Below are 21126 nucleotides of genomic sequence, written 5' to 3'. Positions count from 1 at the left end.
GTCCCTCTGTTAGTCAGAACTAGCCCAGACTGTACAGCGCTAGCACCTATTTGTTTATTTACCAGCATAGTTTCTGCTATTTCTTTCAAAAGACCATTCAATTAAATGGGATTCCTACAAGCTAGGTACCCAACTGAATAGAATGAGATTTTGAATCAGTGGGAAAGCTCCATGTCGTATATGTCTGGACACATAGGTAAACGCATGCAAACATGTCCATGTCATATCTATCATGGCTATACTGCATGTAAATCACATATGAAATAAGGGCCTGATTCAGCAAGGATCGCAATTGCAAAGCTGCACACAGGCTATAAATATATGATGTATGCACACAGGCTATAGATATATGATGTATGCACGCAGGCAGCTTTGCAATTGCGATCCTTGCAGATATGGTAATGCACAGGAGGCACCACGCCTCCTGTGCATTACTTATCCGACCTGCGTTGTGCAGCGCAGCAACGGATACTCTGCGGGAAGGTGACTAAGGTGACCCATGATGTCACACAAGCCGGCCGCCACAGATGATAGGAAGAGGCCAGAATATCTCCGTCAGCCGATGGAGATCCTGGTCTTTTCCCTCCCACCCAACGGCGGCGACATGCTTTCCTGAAACGGAGGCCATCGCCGGCCCCTCCCCGTCCACAAACGGCAGCAGACTGTCAATAAATGACAGTCTGCTGCCAGTCTGCGTGTGGGATCACAGACCCATTCTGCACATGCCTGAGCAGATTCTCGATCGTCTGGAATCTGCGTTCAGCAGTGCACGCTAATAAGGCCCTATATCATACTTGCCAACTCTCCCTCATTGTCAGGGAGACTCCCTGAAATAGCAGCAATCTTGCTGTCTCGCTGAAGAGTCCAGCAATCTCCCTGATTGCACCTTACCCCCATTATGTAGCTGTTATATTGAAAAAAACAATAAAACAGAGATATATACATTCAAATGGGATCATTAGTATAATTTCCCTGCATTGGATATAAGGCATAATGATCCCTATGGCTAAATGTATTTTCTGAAAACTATCAGTGTGTTTTCATCAATAAACAGATCTTACTAACAGCTTTTGGGCTCATTTGCATTTAGATGTAAGTCCATTTCATGACACACCTCTCAGATGTAGCAGTACACGCCCACTGTAACGCCGCTCTCATATTTGTTGCTTTCACAATCTCCCTGAAATGCTTTTTGAAGAGTAGGTAAGCACTATATTCACAGATGGGATGTAGTCATGTGACCGGCGACTGCCGGGTAACAGTCCCTACAGCGGAATGCCGGCTGGGGATTTATGATAGGCGTCAAAATACCGAGCCCTATCGTTAGCAGCAGGGGGGGGGGATTAGGATTAGGGAGTCTAGCGGGGTTAGGTTTGGGGGGGGAGGTTAGGCACCCCCAGGGGGAGAGGGTTAGGCACCCCCAGGGAGGGTTAGGTTTAGGGAGCGGTAAGGGGGGTTAAGGTTCGGCACCCCCGGGGGGAGATTAGGGTTAGGCACTGGGGGGGAGAGGTTAGGGTTAGACACCACTAAGGGAGGGTTGGGGGTGGGACAGGGGAGGTTAGGGTACTTACCTGCCTTTGTCGGGATCTTCATCCTGTCGGGCATTCACTAAACAGCCGCCGGCATTTCAATCCCATTCCTTCACAGACACATAGCATTTATATTCATTTACACCCACAGTTAGTACTTGCGTTATGGGCCTCAAACTCAGCACTAGTGGGTAACCAGCCTTTAGTGCTTAAATATATCCACTTAACAATTACCAGGTGTATAAAAAATAGACAAGCAGAGCCGAATTGGGGCATAAAGGTCCCAACAGGGAGTGGTTGGGGCCCAAGCTTAAGGGGAGTGGCCAGCCACCACAGAGGGAATTGGCCAATCATTAGAGAGGGCATGCAAAGAACAGGGTCTCTTTTTAAAGGAGGGGACAGAGGTGTGTCAGGACCACCCTCTTTGATTGACAGGAGGACTAATCTTTGTGTGGTTTCCTTAGAAACAAACCAAGCACCAGAGGCGTCACAATTGGGGTGAAGGTGGTGAGGACCCCACCAGTGTGTCACCCTACCAGGGGATGACACCAAAATGCCGACTCTCCCGCCGTGACAGGGAGCCGGGTGCTGCAATGTGACATTATCGTGCAGAACCCAGCTCCTGTCTATGGAGAGGAGCTGGCAGTGCAGGCACAGTCTCCGGCTGCAGCCCAACATCTCCGGGAATGATAGGCAAGCCCCTGGAGTGATGTAAATGGGGACTTCCAGTGAAGCCATGCCCTCTGAATTTAGGAAATGGCCTTCTGCAAGGCCACACCCCTTCCCGCAGCACACGTGGGGGTGCTATTTAGCACACCAGTTGTCCCTGACCCCGGTGCCGCCACTGCCAAGCACCCAAGTTCATCCAGTATCCTGCTCCACCAAGATAGTGACCCCAAGAGTAGGGGTGGGGCCCAGAAGGGATCTCCCATGTACACCTGTGGGCCAGTCCGACCCTGCTCATAAGACAGCTACTGAGACACAGAATCCATAAAGCATAACTTTATGCTCTGCACCCTTCTCCCCTTTGGTCTATAATAAACTATTAAGTGGCGATAACGCTGGTTTTCTATCAATGCTTTTTGCAGTGAAAGAAAACCTCTTATCGCCACTATTGACCAGAGTACTTTTACCATTACGCCAGCCAATCCTGGAGATCTCTGCCAATGCAGTTCTAGCTTTTCCTCGATCTTACAGTCCCAGTTTCATTATAAAAAATACATAAAAGAAATTAAACACTTTGTCTGCATTCCAAAATTAAGATTGCGTCTATCCTTAATCTATTCAGAGCAGGGTTAAGCTTTTACTGGAATAACTGACAAATAGTTTCACCATCATGTTTACCGCCAGCTCTCTGATGGTAACCTTTTAACTCATAAGGAGAAGCAGGAGTTTCCACCGGAGAGAGGGATTATCTCCCTTTGATAAATACATCTGTTTGTCTCCAGACCGCAATATAATAAGTAACAGTTCCCTACTGAAGTAGAGAGTGAAAGTTGTTCTGAAGCATTTACAATCCTATCTACAATATATTACTATGAATCCTACTGTTTTAGGGCTCTATTTAGTATTAGTGCCGATGTTGTCCCGAATATTTTCAGGCAACAGTGACACGATAATTTTTATTATATAATATTTTTTCCCTGCTATTCAGCAATAAACTTCGCTGGGACAGCGGTTGCAATAACACACTGTCCCTGTGAAGATCCTGAAGTCATTATTTGCGGAAGTCCGAAAACAAAATAGTCCTTTTCTTGTTCTGTGCATGCTCCAACTTCTAGTTGGTCATGCACTTACTTAACATTGAAGGTGCATACACACACAACGATTTTTTGAACGATTATCGTTAAACGATATCGTTTAACGATAATCGTTTGAAAAAATCGTTCACTTTCTGAGTCAAACGATGAACGATTATTGTTCATGAGCGTTCACGTTTGTAGTTCAGTCAGACTTGTCAACTCAACGATTTTCATTAAGTTAATATGCAAAAATCGTTTGTAGTTCATAAAAATCGTTCATTACATTTAAATGAACATAGTAAATGAACAACTTTAGTAAAGGATTTTAGTTCATTTTTCCAAGGTAGAAAATCTTTTACTAAAATCGTTCGTTAACTAAATCGTTATGTGTGTATGCACCTTGAGAATAGTCTCCTCTTCCTGCAGTGTAGCGACCGACAAGTGTATGTCCAGCTCCAACCTCTCAAAAGTATCTAAATTGATTAAAATGTGTACAAAGGCTTTATATTAGCTGTATAGTTATATGCTTTTAAATATAAAATGTATATATGCATTTTATATATACATTTAATATATATATAAAAAAGAATAAATATAAATGTATACAAACTACTATAAGCCTTTGTACACATTTTAATCTATTAAAACACTTTTGAGAAGTTGGAGCTGGACATACACTTGCCAGTGGCCACACTGCAGGGAAGGAGAAGTTTTCTGTATAATTGAGGATTTTCTTCATATAACAGTACATCATTCTGTGATGGCGTTATAGAAAGTAAAGATTTTTCAACTATTTTAACAAACGTTGGCTTGCTTGCTGAATAGCCAAATAGCGTTAAAGCACTGTGGAGAGCAATGGCTTGCTCCCTACAGTGCGATGCTCTGCGAGATGGGTATTAATAGATAGAAAATGATTGCGTTATCTTCTCCGTTAACCCTTTGCTGAATAGTGAAAATACGTCAAAATTCGTAAACAATTCTTTCCGTATTATTTAAGTAAACATTCCATTGCTGAATAGAGCCCTTAGTATATCATTTTGCATGTGTTAGAGATTATTGTACTTTGTTGAATTAACAATGAATTGTGGGTTACAGAGTCAATAATTGTCTAATTGTGCTATTTTGGGCTACTTAGTACGAAAACTCTATTTTCTATCTTGTTAAAGTGCTCCTTATCAAGCACAGATAATCCCTTTCCTAACCCTTCCCCTTTCTATAGATGTATTGATCTCCTAGTGCAAGGAGGGGATGCTTGTTCTTCACTATCGACATCTGCATTAACATTAATGGCCTTCTCTCCACCATCTCGTGCTGTCTCTCCAGGATGCTCCCCATAACTCTGCACGGAGCAGACGTAGGTGGAGTAATGAGTCAAGGCGCTATTTCACGGGACACAGTCAGCCTTGTGGGAGTGTAATGAATCACAGAGGTCAAGGGGGGGATCAGCCGGGTCCTTTGTCTGCATGATAGATATACAATACATATACACACACGTGCTTTCAAATCATTGCTCATTGCCTGCTCATTTAGCCTCCCACCAAGCCAACCTCCCCAAATACATTTTCTTCCTTCTCTATAATACTTTCACTGACTGATCTTGTAATCGCTATAGATATATTTTCTTTATAGCTCCTCATATAAGAGCTTCATTTCCTCCTAAATGTGCTACTATCAGAATTCCTTATAATAAGTTCTTCTTATGCATGGAAAGAAGGTAACCATCTGTATATATTAGGCAGAGTATGAACAAATGAATATAGTATTTCTTTTCCTCTGCATAGTGAACGAGTTCATCGATAAGGTGATCCATGGGAGAGAGATAATATGTAAAAAATAAAATCGATGATACAGTCAAGTACACAGATGAGTGTTAGATAAATACAGTATTCCTGTGTGTGATGAATTAATTAATAACAGTCAAAAACCTTAAACTTGAACTACCACATACACAAAAGATGTTACTAATGTCCCCCACCCCTAGCCAGAACCGTGGGGGTGGGACGCAATGTCTGATTTTCTCCTTGGCTCCAATGCTCCTCTCTCAGCCCTTGCTGAAAACCATGGAGTGGGTGAGATAGAGACCAATCCCTCTTGCTCACACACTCCCTTTGCTGATATTCAAAAGTGGTGGATTGAATTGATTGGCCAGTTCTGTATTAGGGGCCCATTTATCAAGTAATATCTGCGTGATGTTCCCCTAAAACACCTGTTTTCAGGAGATATCTGCAAATATTAAGTATCCCCAAAATGTATCCCCTGAATGTACCATGGAGGGACTGCAACAGATATCAGATATGTGTCTCTCCATTTCCGACAGCAGCTGCAGCCCCATAGGTTTCATTCCGGAGCTTGACCCCAATAGGATAATGCGATCTCCAGGTGGTGTTGTCCTAGGGTAGCCTGATTTTGCGATCATCTCATTTATTTACAAATCGCAGGGATGGGTCCCCTCTCCCTGCATGTGATTTTTAGTACATTCAGACGAATGTTAAATATTAATCCCGCGAATAGCTGAGAATTCTGTATAAAACTATATGAAGCTACTTCACATTCTTATTAACTTAAAATAGTCATACCTGGGATTCGAACCTATCACCTCATGCTTGGCAGTTAGTCACCTTGCCAATGGAGCCATTTGCTACTACAATGGGTGTCTGGGAATTCTAACCATATGAAGCTACTTCACATTCTCCTTAATTTAAAATACAGTCACACCTGGGATTAGACCCTATCACCCACACTTTGTAGTCAGGCACTTTACCAATGAAGCCATCTGCTCCTGTGTTAGAAGTGTGTGAATGGTAACTATATAAAGGCGCAAATTTATAGTTTGTAGGGGGGCAACACCCTAGCACCGGCCCTGGATGAGAGCAATACCAGATAGCAAAATGCTGCAGTAGTCAAGGTGGGAAACGATGAGAAAGTGAATGAAAGTTCTTGTAGCTTCATAGGTAACAAACGGGCACAGTATTCTAAAGGTGGGTTTGACAGGCCTAGGAGAAAGATTGTGAGAAATAAAGCGGAGGCCGGAATGAAGTGTGATACCAAGGCTTGCAGGCTTGGGAGACTGAGAAAAGTGTTATTGACGGTGAGGGAGATTAGTGGGGAGGAAATGACTCTGGGAGGAGGGAAAATTATAAATTCTGTTTTGGGTATGTTCAGCTTTAGGTAACGTTGGGACATCCATGCGGTGATAGCAGAGAGACAGTTGGTTACATGAGATAATACACAGGATTGACCAAATAGATGAGTAGCACTGACCAAATGCACAGTAAATGTCCTATTCTGTTCACAAGATATAATTCTCATTAAAATCATATCCTCATTCATCAGTTTATATATATATATATATATATATATATATATATATATTGTGGTATTTAACATGAAAAAACAAATGACATTACAACCATGCTTCCTAAACATGTCCTGATGCTGGTGGGTACTGTAGTACACCAAAGCCCTCCTCCACCATTTACCTAGATGCATCTGTTCCACAGCAAACTGTCCCTAGAAAATTGTAAAAAGGCAGCAACTCTGTATTGGATTTGTCTATTCCTGAACACCAGCAATGATGGGGAAGCGATTTACCATGTATTTGGGTAAAGGTCACAGCTCAGATCTGTGAAATCCTCTGTTGATTCATGCCTCCACTCCACAGACAGGTCCTATGGGCATGATGGATGTCTTGGGCCACAAAAGCTAAGTGTCTCCGCAGGTTCTTTCATAAAGATCCACCTAAGGATTACAGGCACAGAGCTTACCCCCTGCAGTCTGAAATCATCTATATATCTTCAAGTTCATAATCTGTCCGCTACATTAAATCAGGCAATTAATAACTGTCCACAGAAGAGGGAATGAGGTCATAGCCAGAGATCAGGAGCCCAGTGTGTGATTAATACTGATACATAGAACTGCTTGCCTTATGTACATACTGACAATGTTGTATCACTAGGTACATTACCATCACCAGCTATACTTTGCATTATTGCATTTTCTATGCATACATACTCAGAAACTGTGTGCCGATTAAAAATTGGGACATAGGAGATGATTTAATTCGATCCCATGACAAAGCCTGCACATTGATGCCTTACTCCCCTTATACTGCAATGTTTTTAAATATCCTACATAGAGCTTATTTATCTCCTCATAGGAGTTATTTGATATGATCCTTCCAAATATCATTGCCTTTGGGCATCAGTGACAAACGCAGGATTTTGAAAGGGGGGTTTCCAAATCCTTGGTTACCGAACCAATGAAAATACATCTAGCCAGAAATAAATACTGTGTGTATATATATATATATATATATATATGTGTGTATATATATATCAATAGAAACTGCTTACACAGGATTTAGGACCACTACAGGAAAATATACCACTCAGCCTATGACGGTGTACACACACACTGACTGACACAGACACACGCCTAAAATACATGAAAGCAGCAGGCAAATAAATACAGCCAGCATGATTTATTAAAGCCCCCCTCCCCCCAGTAGTGCTACCTTATACAGTACCCCCAGTAGTGGTCCCACTATGCAGTGCCCCATATACAGTGCCCCCAGTAGTGGTCCTTCTATGCAGTGCCCCCAGTGCCCCTTATACAGTGCCCCCACTAGTAGTCCCCCTATGCAGTGCCGCCAGTAGTGGTCCCCCTATGCAGTGCCCCCAGTAGTGCCTCTTATACAGTGCCCCCAGTAGTGCCAGTACCCCTTATGCATTGCCCCCAGTAGTGGTCCCCCTATGCAGTACCCCAGTAGTGCCCCTTCTACAGTGCCCTCAGTAGTGCCCCAAGTAGTGGTCCCCCCTATGCAGTGCCCCCAGTAGTGGTCCCCCATGTAGTGCCACTTATACAGTGCCATCAGTAGTGACCCTTATACAGTGTCCCCAATAGTGGTCCCCCATAAGCAGTTCCCCCAGTAGTAGTCCCCCTTATGCAGTGATCCCAGTAGTGCCCCTTATACAGTGCCCCCTATGCAGTACCCCCAGTATTGTCCCTTATATAGTGCCCCCAGTAGTAGTCCATCCTATGCAGTGCCCCCACCCCTATGCAGTGCCCCTTACATATATAGGACAAAGACACAATTAACAAGAAAAAAACTTACCTGAATCCCCGCGCCTGCCGCTGTCCACTCCTCCGTCCTACAGGCCTGCTGTACACTATGGGAGAGATATCATGACGTTTCTCCCATCACCCACTGTGGGAGCTGGAAGGTGGAGCTCATGAGTGAGATTCAAGCCGGCCCCGGCAGTGGGCGCAGCAGCCAATGACAGTCTGTCTGACTCTCACTGGCTTCTATAACAAACACGCCGGAGCCGTGTAGTACGAGTGTCCCCCTCCCTGCGCGTATGGGCATGCCCCATTATTAGTTGTTTTTGGCTTAAAGTACATGCCTACTCCATTGCTAATTTGGGCCCTCATTCAGAGCCGTACGCTCTGAGCAGAGCGCACGCTCTGAATGAGGGCCGGGCTCCATGAAAATGGAGCGTCCTCCTGGACGCTCGTATAGCTGTGGGTCACCACCCACAGGCTATACGAGCGTGCATTTTGATGGCCGCGATGGTCGTGACCATCGCGACCATCGAAATTGCGAGCCGGAGCCTGCGGTTGAGGTTTTCAACCACAAGCTCCGGAGTGATTTTGGCTCTATCAGAGCCAAAATCACTCCCACTGACATCACTAGTGATGTCAGTGGGCCGGCTTTTGACGGGAGGCGTTCCCGTGGGAACGCCCCCGTCAGGGAGGCACGCCCCCGGAACGCCTACCAAAGGGGGCGTGCTGTCAATCAACATTGACAGCACGCCCCCTTTGATCGGACACAACGAGCGAAGGACTTTCCTTCGCTCGTCGCGTCTGGCGCATGCGCACGACGGAGCTCCCTCCATCGTGCGCATGCTCAGTCCATAACATCGACCCACTTGCGAGCGGACAGCCGCTCGCGAGTGGGTCTGAATCAGGCCCTTGGTCAATTATGTCCCTATGCCGGAATGGGCCTTGTTTGGTATACATGCCCCCCATACTCGTATTACTCAAGGTGGCAGACACCTTCTATTGGCATTAAGTGCAGCAGCTTGTAAGGCTATATTATACAAACCTTGATAAGCCCCCTCTCACCCTCACTTTCTCTTTTTAAAGCCAAATTACATTACTTGTTTAGAATTAATTGGGTTGAAGTCATTTTAGACAAAGACCTTAAAACTGTGAAATTTTTCCCTATGTGGGAGAGTTATATAGATAAACTTTCTACCTCTATGCGTTCCCAAATCCATAATAGTTTACAGAACTCGTCTTGGTATCTGTTACAACTTGCAGCTAATGACCCTCCGATACGATTATAACATTGAATTTTTCTTTTCAATAACTTTTCACATGTACATTTAATGGGATTTGGGGGGGGACGGGGGAGGGTGCCGACCTATTTTTTTTTTTTCTATGTTGTCTTTAGAATGATTTGTTGTACCATTCTAAAAAATTTTTGTATAGCAATAATTCCATATGTGAATAGAACCTATTGGTTCATCTTTTTACGGTTTGGATGACGTTATACACCATTTGCACTATTGTACAACTATTTGTGCTCATTGTTTTCCTTTTTCATGAACATTTGTATCATTGCAATGTCTGTAAATGTGACACTTGATGCTTCAATAACAAAAATTTGTAAATAAAAATTTGGGACATACACTGTGGAGTGCATATTTTAAGGGGAATTTATAGAGCTAAATATAACCAGGGCTGTCGAGAGCTGAACAGGGCCTGGGTACAGGAGTGTGGCCAAATCTGGGAGGCGTGATCACATCTCTTCCGGTAAACAAAAGAAAAATACTATGCATTGACTAATACATTTGTTCCCTTCAGCAGCAATGACCTGGGCACCCACATAAATGAAATTATTCCAGACAAGCAGCAGGTGCGTAAAGTGAGTAGTATACCTTGCAGATTATCACTGTCTTTAGTACAGATTATTTTTCCAATGCATTTATCTAGTTTTAGAAGAAATCAGTGTCAAGCGCCTGAAGCCAGGACATGACGGCTTGTTGAACTTAAAAAGTCGGTTACAAATCGCCTTCCTCCCAGGTGCTTCTTCAATGGTCCATAGAGATGGAAATCACTCGGTGCCAGGTCAGGGCTGCACGGAGGATGGTTCAGTACCTACCAATGGTAGCACCGTAACAGCTCGTGTGTGAGGTTGGCTGAGTGTGGCCTGTTATCGTGCAGCAATACGAAGCCTGTTCGCAGCAATCCAGGTAGTTTTCTACTAATTGCCCTCCGCAACTGGCTCAATGTGTCACAATAGCGGACAGCATTCACAGCATCTCCATTGGTGAGGAAATCAATAAGAAACACGCCCTTGTGGTCCCAAAACACGGTCACCATGACATTCTTTGCTGATGGAGTTTTGAATTTCTTTGAAGATGGGAATGATGTATGTTTCCATGTCATGGATGTTTGCTTCGCCTCCCGTGTCACATGATGCACCCACGTTTCTTTGCCTGTAACCATACGCTGCAGGAACTGCACTCACTCCTCATAGTAGCGCGTCAAGTGCATGAGAGACAATCCCATCCTATTGGTTTTGTGAACTTCTGTGAGTTGCTGTGGTACCCAGTATGAACGCTTTTTCCTGTACCCCAGTTGCACGATGCTGTGCACATTACCCACTGAGACGTTCAGTTCATCAGCAATATCACTAACTCAACTGTGTCTGTTCTCCTGAATCATACCTTCAATTCAGCACAAATTGTCATCTATGGTGGATGTGCTTGGCTGGCTGGATCACTGCTCATCTCGAACGGCTATCCAGCCGTTATCAAAGGCCAGGGCCGGATTAAGGCTTGTTGGGTCACCGGGGCAACTAAGCTATGGGGGCCCCCGGCAAACCACACGGCACCTGTGCCCTCCATTCCCCCCCCCCTCCGCAGCCACACGGTGCCTGTAACTATGTCTGGTCCCGCACCTCCCTCCAGCCCCATACGGAGCCTCTCTTACCTTCAGTGTCCTGGCCGGCAGAGCTGCTCCTGGATTCCCTCCTCAGCGTCACGAACATGTGTCACATGACACTGATGAGGGGACTCGGGAGCTGCTCAGAGTCTGTGCTGCATACCGCAGCACTGTTAGTGCTGCTGTATGCAGTAGAACACCCACGGCTTCTGAGCCCGGCCCCCATCTGGGAACAGGTTCCGCTGGACACCTGTTCTCGACAGGGTCACATCGATCCTGTGTGGGGGCCCAGGGACGACCGCCCCTGTCGCTCCACCCTTAATCCGGCCCTGTCAAAGGCAGTGCACCAAACCTATTTCTGTGACATGATGTTATCACTGTACACCACGACAAGTTAGCGATGAATTTCAGATGCTGATGTGACCTTTAGACACAGATACCTGATCACACAGCGCACCTCAATATATGACCATGTTTCTGCCAGTACTGACATCTTACATCTGATGTTGGGACAGTATGACTGATATGAGGCGCAGTCTAATGGCCGTGGTCTACCTGCTGGCTTGGCGGGAAATTAGAATGGAATAGAGAACTTTACACGCGTAGAGGTCTTGTTATCTTACTTATTGAACCACCCATGTATTTGCCACATTTTTCCAAAAGCTTCCCCATGGTTTGGATAGCCTATTTATCAAGGACTGATGCAATCCTCTTATATAGTTATTGCTATAATGGTGATAGCAGGAGATAATCATAGTAAAAATATATATATTTAAATGAAAGCATTTTTCCTTTTGGAATGCCGGCAAAGTGTTATTTTTTCTTTTGGAAGAGGGTATTTATGAAGGCATCTTATGATTATGGCTGCTTGTGTTTGTGTGCAGTATATACTAGCTAATACAATGTGATCTAATTCAAAACATCTTTTAGAAATATGATCAGCTTTTTTACTTGGAAACAATTGTCTGTTTGTGATGAGATTGAACAGTTAGAAGTAAGGATCTTTGTACAGGGGTTGGGTATGATATGTATACATTCATGATGTCAACATGTACAGAATGGCAACATTCAGCATGTCTAGAATGTTGACAGATGACATGTCGACATTTTCAGAATGTCAACATTGTGTGGTCAAATGTCAACATTACTATTTTAGCCTAAAGCTAACCCTAACCCTAATTGTAGCCTAACCCTAACAATAATTTCATGTGTCGACATAGTTGCTGTTGGTCTTTAAAATATTGAAATTTTGAACATGTTGACATTATTCCTACATCAACATTAGTGGATGTCGACATGTTATCTGCCAATATTCTAAACATGTCGACATCCAGAACATGTTGACATTCTGGTAACAACATTCCGATTGTTGACACATTGACTGGAACCCTTTTATGATGCATGCTGACAATCTCAAGTAAGTAACAGATCATTCTGTACAAATGGGCCAGTTCTTTTACAATGAAATTGTCACCAGCTCTCATTAAGTTTACAGTATATTCAATGATAAACCTCCAAGAACATGGAGTAACTAGTGTTATGCAGTGCAGAACAACTGTGCGCAGTTATTAATTTAGCGACCTGCCAGACAAGAAATTAAAAAAACCCGTGTTTTAAACAGAGCATAATTGTCCGTACACTGACACATAAGAATGGAAGGAGTCCCGGTGTTTATGTACTTTTCAAATATTCCATTCATTTATGTGTGTTAGTGCTTTAACGATTAAGCGCTGCTTTCAAAAAGTGCCAGTGGTCCCTTTGGCATCAGAAAATGTGAATCACGCCTAGGTGTATAAGTATACATCACTGTAAAATTTTACATACACACAAAAAAGTACAGAGTCTCCCAGATTAGTCCTATAAACCACAGTCATTCTATATGCCCACAGAAGCATGAACACAAATGCTGCTCCATGGAAGGTTATCAATTCGGCCAAGTTGATAAGCCATAGCAGAAATTGGCCATTTGTTTGAAATGTCAGAGATTGAGCATTTGCTTGTCTTTGCCCTGTACAACATCATTTTTTGCTGCCTATCACAAGCCCAAATCTGTTCATATGGACCTCAAATAAATAGATATTTTTCTTTTCCCCAATTGACGATGTTCAACAACAACTACAACATCTCTACTGTTTGGAGAGCATGACATTTTTTTGCATTTATGCTAATATTTATTTTAGACTCACTGGTGGCAACAGTGTTAAAATGTCAATTTCCAATGCATCCTATTCTCACATACAGATACACGACTAGATTATCCAAGGTGTTGTTTGGGCATGGATGTGAAAATTGCGTGTTTTGTGCAAGACTGACTGAACAATTTGCAGCAATGTGGCGTGGTGTGAAAAACATGCAAGTTTTACATCCTTACATGTAACTCTACATTATTCCCAGCTCTGCAATTTCCTGAAATATATACAATATAAAAACAACGTAACCGGCCCTCATACTTATATACGACACAAAAATAATGTACCCCTCAAATATTCTATAATGTCCTATAACGTCCTTTCTTCTCATATATGTACACTACAGTATGGCATTGTTTCCTACCTGTTCTGCTACCACACACCTCTGAAACATTGGTTTCTTTCCTTGCACATGCTTCCTGTATATTTACCACATGACTTATGTGGAGTATATATCAATAATAATTCAATAAACACAATTATGTACAAATTCTTCCTCAGAAATCAGTTTACACAAATATTTTATTAGATAATCCCTTAAAAAATACACATCAGATTAACAAACCTTGCCTACTTGAAAGGTTAACTGGCAACCTGGAGGATACTATAAACCGTTATCCTAACACAGGCATGTCAAACTCAACATACCAACCTGGCCGAATATTCAAGGTCTAAGAGTGTGTGGGCTGCAAGAAAAAAAAACCTCTTATATGCAATTTTGAGAGGGTTATTATTAATAAAAACCAGTGCAGTGCCCCCTGTAGTAGTGCCCCTTATGCAATGCCCCCTGTATTAGAGCCCCCGGTAGTGTCCAATATGCAGTGTCCCCAGTAATGCCCCTTAAGCAGTGCCCCCAGTAGTGCCCCTTATGCAGTGCCCCCAGTAATGCCCCTTATGCAGCACCCCGTGTATTAGAGCCCCTTATGCAGTGCTCCAGTAGTGCCCATTATGCAGTGCCCCAGTAATGCCCCTTATGCAGTTCCCCCAGTAGTCTCCCTTATGCAATGCCCCTGTAGTAGAGCCCCTTACGCAGTGCCCCAATAGAGCCCATTATGCAGTGCCCCCTGTAGTGCCCCTTATGCAGTGCCCACAGTAATGCCCCTTATGCTGTGCCCCTAGTAATGCCCCTCATGTGCCCCATTGATGCACCTAGTAGTGCCCCAGTAATGCCCCTTATGCTGTGCCCCCTCCCAGTAAATAACAGGCCCCATTCCCCTGTGCAGTACTTACCTCTCTTCACGCTAGCCGCTGGGCACCGCTCCCGCGTAGACGCTGCCACTGACTGGATCTAACTAAATCCAGCAGGGCAGGCTCCTCTCGCGAACTGCATCACTGGGAACACTGGCATTTGAAGCGATCAGAGGTTACTTTAGTCTCTGATCGCTTCAGAGACCAGCGTTTCAAGTTTTAAATAGAGTAAACACAAATATTATGTGGCCTAGTCACCCTTGCCACGATCAAAGCTCAGTTTCGATCGCGGGCCCACACTGTTGGGCCGCGTAAAATGTTTGTTTGGGCTGCGACATGCCTGTCCTAACACATAGCAATTATGGATGTATAAACTCTGTGGCCACTTTATTAGCTACACCATTCTGGCTCTGGGTGGAGCCCCATTTTGCCCCTGGAACAGCCTGAATGCTCCATGGCATGGATTCAGCAAGGTGCTGGAAACACTCCTTAGAGATTCTGGTCCTTGCTGACAGGATAGCATCACGCATTTGCTGTTGATTCTCGGCTATACATTCATGCTGAGAATCTCCCATTCTACCACACCACAAAAGTGCTTTATTGGATAGAGATCTGGTGTTTTTGGAGGCCATTGGATTACATTGCGTTAAGTGTCATGATCGTGGAACCAGTTCGAGATGACGTGTTTATGACATTCCAAATTGTCCCGCTAGAAGTAGCCATAAGAACCAGGGGCGCTGAGAGGGGGGGGAGCGGGTACTAATTACCCGGGCCCAGGCTTGCTGGAGGGGCCCAGGTCCGACGCCACCCCCCCCCTTCCTTTTATCTCACAGCAGCCCAGCACACGCTGTTGTGTGCTGGGCTGCTGTGGGAGACTCCTCACTGCTGCTGAGCAGCAGCAGCAGTCTCCTTTGCCAGTGGTGGGGAGCGATCGCTGTTGTGGTCTTATACTACTTTGGCCTATTCACTGCAATTTCCAGCATGGACCCTTATTCCATTTGAGGCGAAAAGTCTGGACTTTTCCCTGCCAGACTTTTCGCCTCCTTTGCCTTATTTGCAGGCGGAAAAGTATTGCGCGCGTGCCCGCTTAACCCCGTATTCAATTTCTTAGGACGCGAAAACGGGAGAAACTGGAGCAGGCGAAGAAGTCCTGCCAATTTTCGGGAAATCATCCTTGGACGCCCCTAAAGATGTTCTGATATGTGGGATCACTATGGGTACCCCCGTTTTTGCTTGCTGAAGGGAAGTCGGGTTTTTAAATAGCCGCGGCAGGTGCATAAATGCGGCTTTGAAGGTGATGAAGAATAGCATTTAGAAATAATTTGAGGGAAAAATAACTATGCCCATCAAATTTGGGGTACATGAAAATGGGTGCAAGAATATTTTTAAGTCCCTAAAATTATTTTTAAAAATTCTTCAAATATGCACCTGCAGCTACTACCTGCAATGAAGAAAACATCTGCCGCATACCTGGGAACCCCTCTGGAATCAATTTCGCTACTTTAGGATTTTGTTCCCCATAATTTTTATTTTTAACCCCAAAATGAAACTTAATATTTTTGGGGTGTCCCCATTTTTTTAAAAAAAACTTTTTTAAACACACATTATTTTTAGAGACCATTTTTTTAAGCCTGCACCCCTAAATCCCAATTCTGCACTTTTTCTCGCCACCTTTATCCCCGTTTTTTTTACAAAGACTTTTCGCACCTGAAATTGAATACGGGTATAATTGAAACAGGCGAAAATGACGTCTTTTCGCCAATAACCGGTTTTCGCCTCAGATTGAATACAGGCCATGGTGTGTGTTCAGAGATGCTCTTCTGCATATCACCAGGGCTTAAAGTGGTCCTGGACAGGTGGTGGCTCTCTGTCTGTGGGACTTCTGTGCAGGGACTTGATGGAGGTGGAACTAGTTCCATCTACCATTAGAGGTGACGGAACTCAGTTCACCCAGTTCCTGCCCACTTTAACCCCTGCATATCACTGTTGTTATGCATGGTTATTTGAGGTATTGTTACCTTCCTGTCAGCTTGATCCAGTCTAGCCATGCTCCTCTGACCCATCTCCAGTGGTGTAACTAGGGTGTTTGGAGCCCAGGGCAAATTTGAAAAGGGAGCCCCACCCCCCGATGTGCGCGCCGTAGGCACACGGCAAAAAAATGGGCGTGGTCACTTAAAAATGGGGCGTGTCAACATGACACACCCCTTTATTTTCAAACTGAACATTCCTATCCATATGCACCTAAACCCCAGTAGTACCCCTTATACAGTACCCCCAGTACGCAGTTGTGGTCCCTCTCATGCAGGCCCATAGTAGTTCCCCTTATACAGTATCCCCAGTAGTGGTCCCTCTTATACAGCCCCCAATTAGTTCCCCTTACTCAGTACCCCCAGTAGTGGCCCCCCCAAATGCAGTGCCCCACGTAGTGTTCCCCACAATGCAGTGCGCCCAGTAGCGGTATCCCCTTATGTAGTGCCCTTTATATGGTGCCCCCAGTAGTAGTCCCCCCCTATGCAGTGCCCTTTTATATAGTGCCCCCAGCAGTAGTCCCCCCCATGCAGTTTTCCCAGTATTGGTCCCCTTATGCAGGCACCCTGTAGTGATCCCCCCTATCTAGTGCCCCCTGTAGTGGTCCCCGCAGTGCCCCTAGCAGTAAGCCCCTTATATAGTGCCCCCAGCAGTAGCCCCCCCCCTCCCATGCAGTGCCCCCAGTAGTGGTCCCTCTGATGCAGGCTCCCAGTAGTGACCCCCCCTATCCAGTGGTCCCTGTAGTTGCCCTTCCTATTATTGCCCCCAGTAGTGGTCCCCCGAGTGCAGTGCCTCTAGTAATAGGCCCCTTTTAGAATGCCCCCAGTGGTAGTTCCACCCCCCCCAAGTAGTAGTCCCCAGTAGAGTAGCCCCCCCCCAGTATAGGTCCTCCCAATGGCGCCCCCAGTAGTAGCCACACCTCCCCCAGTAGAGGTCCCCCCAGTAGTAGCCACCTCCCTCCCCCGTTGTGCAGATAGGTTAAAAAAAAAATATATATATATATATATAAAAATATACTTACCTGATTCCACGCTGCTCCTGCTCCTGTCCGCGATGCCGCTCCCGCCCGCCAGTCCGCCCGGGCTGGCGCACTCAGCATTATGGGACAGACGTCATGACGTCAGTCCCATTTCCCACTGCAGGAGCCGGACGGAAGTCCGGCTCTTGCAGTGGGTGCTGCAGCAGTCAATGAGAGTCTATCTGACTCTCATTGGCTGCTGTTTAACACATGCATCGCCGCCAGCGCTGGCGGCGATGCGTGTGTTATGCACAGCCTGAGCCCGCCTCCTAGCACTATTGGGCAAGCGCTCAGGTGGAGGGAACGGGCTCAGGCGTGCAGCACAGGACCGGCGCTGGAAGCCTAGCGCCGGTCCTGTGCAAATGTGTAGCGCTGACCGCACTCATTGCGGTCGGCGCTACACCGGCTAACTAGGGCGGGTGGGCCGGTACCGTGGCCGGCGGCGCCCCCCCGCGCCGGCCAACGGCACCCAGGGCACGAACCCCGCTCGCCCTGCCCTAGTTACGCCACTGCACATCTCATTAGCAATGTGTTTTTAGCTAAAGAAGTGCTGCTTACTGGATATTTGTTGGTTGGACAGTACAATTTTTTGAGATAAACACATAAATGTGTTTACAATCAGCATGTGCTCAATCATATACACTGTAATCATCTAATGCTGTCTTTAATTCCAGCTCAACCCCTTTTGTGATATGTCAATTGTATTTATAATAAACAAATTAAATCACGCTATGGCTGGTCTGGTAGTCGAGCTAGGCATGTGACAATGAACCATAGGTTCTAAGGATATTAGATATAAGCGATTTAATAACACTTTACTTGAATACACATGGCGTGGTAAAAAAAAATTGCAAATATATCCATAAAAAGATAAATAAAAATTATATATATATATATATATATATATATATATATATACTGTATGTTACTAAATATTGAAACACAAGGAAGGAAGAGGTGGACAAGTGAGGGCAAAGGGAACGGGGAAGAGTATATACCAAAAACCCAATATATACAACAAATTGATAAAACGTCTTTTTGTAAAAATTTGCGACTAAAATTAATAAAGAAGAGCCCAAAGATGTCCGGCATACAGAATGAAGGTAAGCCGGACGGCGGGCGCGGACAGCCGCAGCGGGGGAGGGTTAGGTTAGGGTCAGGCTAGGGGAAGGGGGGTTTAGGGTTAGGCAACTGTGGGGGGAGGTTAGGGTTAGGCATCCCCCCGGGAGGGTTAGGCTGCAGGGAAGGGGGAGTTAGGTTTAGGCACTTGGGGGGGAGGTTAGGGTTAGGCACCCCTAAGGGAGGGTTAGGGTTAGGGGGGGAGAGGGTTAGTAATAGTGAAAAAACTTACCTGTCGGGATCTTCTGTTGCTGGTCTTCAGGGGTCGGGATTTGAACCGCCGGAAATGCGTCCGGCGGTGTTTCATACCGATCCCACCCAAATCACCCCATCTGGCACCAACAATAATTCCACAGTCAAAGTAATTTAGTTCACATTTCTTTGCCATTCTGGTGTATGGTCTAAGCAACAACTAAACCACTTGACCATGTCTGCATGCTTTTATGCATTAAGTTGCTGCCATAAGCTGGAATGACTAGATATTTGCAATAATAAACAGGTGTACTTGATTAAGAGGTTTCTCAGTGTATGTGTGTGCAGGGGCGTAACTAGGGGTATGCAAGTGGCATACGGCTCAGCAGGCAGCACTGTTGCTGCCCCATGGCCCCTGCATCTGGCTAGCAGAGTACCTGGCCAGTATCGCTGCTGCAGCGCCATCCGGAGGCATGCAGCATGCAGGCATGCAACCTTTTCAGCCAGTGCTGTACTTCCCGGTGCTAGTGAACCCGTCCCCTTGAATAATAATAATAGCCCTGATTCCACTATACAATCCGCAGCAATATGTGCACCTTGAACTTGTTAATGAGGATATGGCATGTGACATGCATCTTATTTACATAGAAACAAGTAATAACACAGAACAAGTACACAAGTATCCCTCAACACCACTCACAGCAAATCAGTATGAGCACAGATGCTTGCCACAGTACAATGGGCAGCATGTACTGGGGCCATTGGTCCCTTAATAACCAAGACCTGACGTATAGTATATAGAATACTGTTTTCCTGGTACACACATGCATCACCTGGCGGCACTCCTCCCATAGCTTACATATGCACACAGATCTTATGCAGGCAGTGTAAGAGGATGAAATGGAATGAAGCAGTTGCTTCTGAAGGCAGTGTACAGGTTCAGCATACAGATCAGCTGGACTTGCATCCTGCCAGTGTGCTGAGTATCTGTTCTATGCAGGCTAATAGGCTGGTGGCGACCATAACAGGGTTAATGCAGCTGCTACCTAAGAAGGGTGCGCACATATTTTACACTGTCAATCCATATTTTTATATCTACTCTACCTTGTTCTTTCTCTTTCATCCATCTCTTTCCTTACGTACACAAGTCTTCTATTACTCCTTCTGACTGATCATTTGTTCTCTCTGTCTACAGCTCCATCTCTTTAAACATCCTTCACACATATTTCTCCCCTATCTTCTCACACCCTCTCTCCCTCCCTTACTCTTCCTACATCACACACATCCCTTTTCCCTTATTACACACAAGCTCTGTCACCTTCCCTGACACATCTCTCATCTTTCTCTCTCTCACACTCCGTGTTTCAATCAGAAATAATCTTTTCATATCACAGATTTGTGCTATCCCTCAGTCCTGAGCCCCTGTCTTCTCTCTTCGTCCTCCTGCAGTCTCTCCATTTCCCCTTATCGCTCCATCATCTCTATTGCCTGCATTCTGCATATCTGTGTTTAGTCGGCATCGCCCCCAATTTTTCTTCTTCCCCACTCCATCTAATTGCTTCTCAGGGCCTGATTCAGCAAGGACCGCAGTGGCTAATACGCACGCAATCGGACGGTTAATTCGCACTGCGCATGAGTACGCATCGCAGAGGCTACACAGACTCTTTACAGAGTGATTGACAGGAAGTGCCATTTGTGGGTGGTGACGGCGGGTGTTCGGGCGAGTGCATTTCAACGCCGTTACATGGGCGTGCATAAATAGCCACTGCGATACCAGACGCCTGCTGAGGCCTCATAGCGTGCGCTGAAGTTAGCAATTCCTGAGTGATGTCTGGGCTTCCTTAACTGTGCGTATGGGTCTGATGTTACTCGATGTTACCGATTGTTTGCTATGTTCTCCTGGTATATGGATGTAAGGGAATTGGGTGTCCTTATATCAGGCTGCGATCGCAATGTGAATGAAAACATTTAAATAGCACATCTGATATTAGCAACTGCAGTGTGTGTGTAATAGCAGAATAGCGATCCATGCTGAATCAGGCCCTCAGTCTTGTCCACAGTGCCCATCTATTCTCTCCAAGCTTCATTCTTGTACCACTCACACTTCACCAGTTCCATTGTCAGCCATATATTCTCAGTTATGAAGGTGTCAAATTATTTGTGCAAATTGC

The 21126-nt window shown here is 45.2% G+C and overlaps 2 protein-coding genes across 6 annotated transcripts in view; one reads left to right on the top strand and one right to left on the bottom strand.

Moving 5' to 3' along the window:
- Nucleotides 1-21126, top strand: part of MACROD1 (mono-ADP ribosylhydrolase 1) — an 802331-nt gene that overhangs the window by 575476 nt on the left and 205729 nt on the right. The gene's annotated exons all lie outside the window — the stretch shown is intronic.
- Nucleotides 1-21126, bottom strand: part of FLRT1 (fibronectin leucine rich transmembrane protein 1) — a 209353-nt gene that overhangs the window by 134100 nt on the left and 54127 nt on the right. The window contains exon 1 of one of the 3 annotated variants that reach the window (XM_088480063.1): nucleotides 6863-6885. The exons of the other annotated variants lie outside the window; for them this stretch is intronic. The gene's annotated coding sequence lies outside the window, so the exon portion shown is untranslated. Of the gene's footprint in view, nucleotides 1-6862; nucleotides 6886-21126 lie in introns of those variants that run through there. 3 annotated transcript variants of the gene reach the window in all.

The sequence above is a fragment of the Taudactylus pleione genome, unplaced genomic scaffold, assembly GCF_031769625.1.
Source record: "Taudactylus pleione unplaced genomic scaffold, aTauple2 ptg000250l, whole genome shotgun sequence".
In the NCBI taxonomy this organism is placed as follows: domain Eukaryota; kingdom Metazoa; phylum Chordata; class Amphibia; order Anura; family Myobatrachidae; genus Taudactylus; species Taudactylus pleione.
The sequence above is the reverse complement of the archived record's forward strand: the minus strand, read 5'-3'. Positions and strand labels throughout refer to the sequence as shown.